Source organism: Cricetulus griseus, chromosome X (assembly GCF_003668045.3).
Source record: "Cricetulus griseus strain 17A/GY chromosome X, alternate assembly CriGri-PICRH-1.0, whole genome shotgun sequence".
Lineage (NCBI taxonomy): Eukaryota > Metazoa > Chordata > Mammalia > Rodentia > Cricetidae > Cricetulus > Cricetulus griseus.
Genome location: NC_048604.1, coordinates 19,488,924 through 19,493,429, shown reverse-complemented (window position 1 = coordinate 19,493,429; position 4,506 = coordinate 19,488,924). Strand labels below are relative to the sequence as shown.

At 38.8% G+C, this 4,506-nt stretch overlaps 1 pseudogene; it reads right to left on the bottom strand.

Annotated features, from left to right (window-relative positions):
• Positions 1-464: 464 nt before the first annotated feature.
• On the bottom strand, positions 465-1,043 carry LOC100768940 (annotated as a pseudogene).
• Between the last annotated feature and the right edge of the window lie 3,463 nt (positions 1,044-4,506).

Here is a 4,506-nt window from a genome sequence, read left to right as displayed (position 1 = left end):
GCTGGTTGAACCAGCATTGGACTGAACCAAGCCCTCTGAATGTGGGTGCCAGCTAGGAGGCCTGGGCAGGCTATGGGACCTCTAACAATGGAACCTGTATTTATCCTGGAGCACAAATGGAGTTTTGGAGCCCATTGCCCATGGAGGGACATTATTTTATCCCAGATACACAAATGAGGGCCTAGGCCCTCCCCCAAATGATGTGACAGGCTTTGATGATACCCATGGAAGGTCTCACTATCCTTAAGGAGTGGGTGAGGGTGGGTTGGGGGTGTGGGAGAATGGGAGGTAGAGGGAATGGGGGATTGATATGTAAAATAAGATTGTATTTTTTAAAAATTATATAAAAAACATGGCCATGGGACACCCTATGGTTGCTGGGAATCAAACCTGGGTCCTCTGCAAGAGCAACAAGTGTTCTTACCCAATAAATCACTGCTCCAGAACCATGATTGTAAATTCTTTTTTCAGAGTATGAAAATTTATTACTGTGTTTCCATGATCAAAATTTAGGATCTTGGTCTTTCCTTCTTGCCTTTGTACAGGGCCAAAAGGGACACGTTGGCTACTTTAACAACCTTAAAGCAAACTCCAGGAATATCACCTTTTTGAGCAAACCCAGCAATCAGAACTTCATCATTTTCTTCAATGAAGTTCATGCAGCCATCATTTGGGGCTGGAAAGCTGTGATGGCATGGCCATTCTTGATGAGCTGCACCCTGACACACTTCCTGATAACAGAATTTGGCTGTTTGGCTTCAACCCCTACTTTCTCCAGCACAATTCCCTTTGCATGAGAGGCACCTCCAAAAGGACTGACCTTCAGGGCTGTGGCCAAGTGGGCTTTCTTATATTGTTTATCATGCCACTGCTGGTCCTGTCAGTGACCGTGGAGCTTCCTGGCAGTACAGACATCACAAGTGCCCATCTTATGGGCTCCACAGGCTGGATAGAAAGAAGATTATAAATTCTTAAACTACTTAGAGTATCTAAATTTCCAAAGCTCACTCTTACATGTGAATTATGGCTTTTCATAACTACACTGGAATATGTGTGAATTGTATTTGGGCAAACACCAATATTTTAAAAGAATCTTAATGTATACAGAAAAGACATCTCTATTTTTTATGTGGCTGTGAACAAAGTAACAGAATTTTTGAACACTCCAAGAAGAAATATCATTTAATATTTACTCAGGCAAAGAAAAAACTACATGTCACGAACTGGCATTTATATTAGTATTATGTATGCTGGAAAATTATTTTATTGTGTTTTGGAGACCAACCTTTTGTGATAGCCTTATTACAAGGCACCTCTGTGTAAACGAAAGAAAGGATATTTAAACACGTAGAAATGAATGTGCATGACTCACCAGCACAGCTAACTCGAGATTTTTCCTGCTTCATAACCACAACTGATGGGAAGATTTATCGCCACAGCTGCCTGCCCTCAACTTCTTTTCCTTCTAGTTGAAGGAATCAAATTTCTTTCTGGAGATTAGTCACTTGTGGGGGTGTTGCCAACTGCAAAATATTTGTTATGAATGAGGTGCACTTCTCTGGTGCTGTCCTCCAGCCCCAAGTCAGTGAGTAATTCTCATCTCTTTGTGTGTTTTTCCCGCCTACTATCAGGAACCAATTTTAATGACTTACACAGTCAAACTTTCTTTAGTTGTTACTCAAACCTAAAACTTCAGATTGTATTGTTTCTGGAACATGATAAACTCACAGAGAAAGGTAAGACAAAATGGCATTTGAACACATTTACAGAATGAGATTCAGGCTGAAAGAAAACCACATATGAGGATTGAAAGCAGAAAGGAAAGGAAAAGAAAGGAAAGCATCTTGGGTGACTAAGAATGTGTCACAGCCATAGAGGTTAGGCACACACATTCTATCCCAGGACTCAGGAGACACAGGCAGATGAATCTCGGTGAGTTCAAGGCCACCTAGGACTGCATGAGAGTGAATTAGTCTAAAAAGAAACAGAGCTCACACCTTTACTCCCAGCACTAGACAGGTATATAAGAAGGAGCTCGGGGTCTCATGTGGCATTCAGCATCCTGTCTTAAGCAATTAGTCTTTAGCCATGCTAAGGTTCAGTGGATCACCCAGCAATGGTAGAGGTGAGAGTTCTCTGGTGGCTTCACCAATTTGCTTCTCTTATCTTCAGCTTGAACCCTAGTATCTGTCTCTGGGTATTTACGATTTGTGCTACAGTCCCTTCCCAAACAAATTGAACATTTAAAATAATTAACTAATAATATCACAAGATGACAATATTTTTTTCTTATGGACTTTTGTGGGGAAATTATATCATTCTCATAACAGTTCTACCAGGAGTTGAGTAATATTTCCATTTCACATAGGAAACTAGTAACTTTTTCAAAATTACACAATTTGTTAGTGGCTGAAAACATTTATACTTAGATCTAGCTGGCTCCTTAGCTTGCTCTCTGTTTTTCAATATTCTGTCTTGGTTATAAAGAATTATCCAATTATATACAGTGCTAATGTAACTACCCAGTTTGAGAAAATTGGCGCTATGCCCACATAAGAAAACCAAAAAGCCAAAAGAGACTTCCATTGGTCATTTCTTTTATGTAAAACTAATACTGCCTTTTCTGTTTTAACACTTTTAGAAATATGTATTTTAAAAATTGCCTCGTATCTAATCACAATGTCTGGCAACTGCTGTCTCATAGGATTTTTCCATTGTTTAAACCATATGGAGATAGTAGGATGGAACACATTATGCTATGTTCAATTAAAGATAAATACTAAAACAATTGAACAAAGAATGGAAGTTCAATAAATCCACTGATTATTTCATTTATATCCTGTCACTTTGGGTAGTACTGCTTTGTCATTGAATTAAATGGTTGTTTTAACTACACATTATCTAATTTAGTATTATAGGTTGTTTTAATATGACATATAAGAACAATAATAGCAAGATGGTTAAGCAGTAGAGAAGTCCCCATTACTAAAGGGAGATGCTGGAGCTTAAGTGTTAAGGTTTTTAAAATTTGTGAATCAACTTAAAGCTAGCAAATACATTTTGGGGAGGGAGGCATAATATATTTGTCTCTGTTTTAAATATAAAGGCAGTCATCTATCTAAGCCCATTTATGGGAGTAATTATTGATCAAATCTATACTAATGGTTGCCTAACTTGCTTATATACAAGTGCCTTTATTTGGTCTCTAACAGAGAAAAAAAAACCTAGTTAATTGTTCATCGTCATTTAAGTTTATATAAGACAAAAAGCAAAGAGAAGATATATTTCTACTACTGAACACTTAAACAGCTGAGCCTAACCCAGTAAACAAATAATGATACAAAATAGTTAGAGCCCCAGAACACGAATTTCAACAGCTTATTGAGATGCTCCCCTCCATCCCCCTATAGATCACATTCTGTTGTGTCTCCTTTCCCCAGCACTTGAGTAAATGGGAAGTTTAGGAGACAATGCCTCTTAGGTGAATGAATTCATTTCCCCAACAACCTTGAACTAAAGCTGCCTTCTTTGTGATTGCTGTTTTTCCTACCTGGTCACAATAGTTAGGCCACAGCCTTACTGTTACTGCAATGAGATTGGATTCTTCACAGGCTCATCTTTTTTTTTTTTTCAGTAATCTGGCATTCCTTAAGCTTTGTTGGGACTACTGTGTACTGATCTGATACTTCAGGGACTTTCCCACTTTCACCCGTACCAGTGGTTATGCCAAGATGTCCACATCCCTCTTTCTAAGGATGAATGTCTCCTCCTTGAAGTTGTGGCTTATGGTAGATCTCTAATCCCCCATGTTACACCCTCATTGTGAATAATCACACCTTCATGAACATTGGCCTTGGGAACCTGGACCAGTACCTTCTTAGTAGCAATCACTGAATTCCTGCTCAACTTTGTGGAAATGATTTCATAGCCATTTTATCCGTGAATTACAGGCCATGCCTGTCAGCTCAGACACCACTGGCAGTGTGATCCTGGGTCCTCTTCTCAGCATGTTCACCTTGTCTCAACCCATCACCTTCACTCTCGTTTCCTGCTTCCTCCTTGTGACTGCTATATGCTGAGAATCTGCATAGTGGAGACCAGGCTCAAAGCTTTCTCCACACGTGAAAAACCATGTTCCTTTTGTCACCCAGCCATGTGGGATAGAAACCTTGTTCAAAAGAATATCAAAAAAGAGAAAGATTTCTCAATGTTATGGATTACTTACTCCCATGTTACATTCCCCAACCTATACCCTAAAAGATAAGCATATAAAATGTGTTCTCAAGCAGTTAGGCAAGAGAAATGAAAAAGATCCTAATTGTTCTTTTCTAACTTCTCCAGAGACCAGAAAAATAGAAACAACCCATTATTTCAATGTATTGCTTAAACATTTCTGTTTATTTTATGTATATAAATGTTTGACCTTCATATATGTATGTGTACCAAATGCATGTCATGGCCTCAGAGGCTAAAAAACGAAAATGGAGTCAGATGTCAGATCCCCTT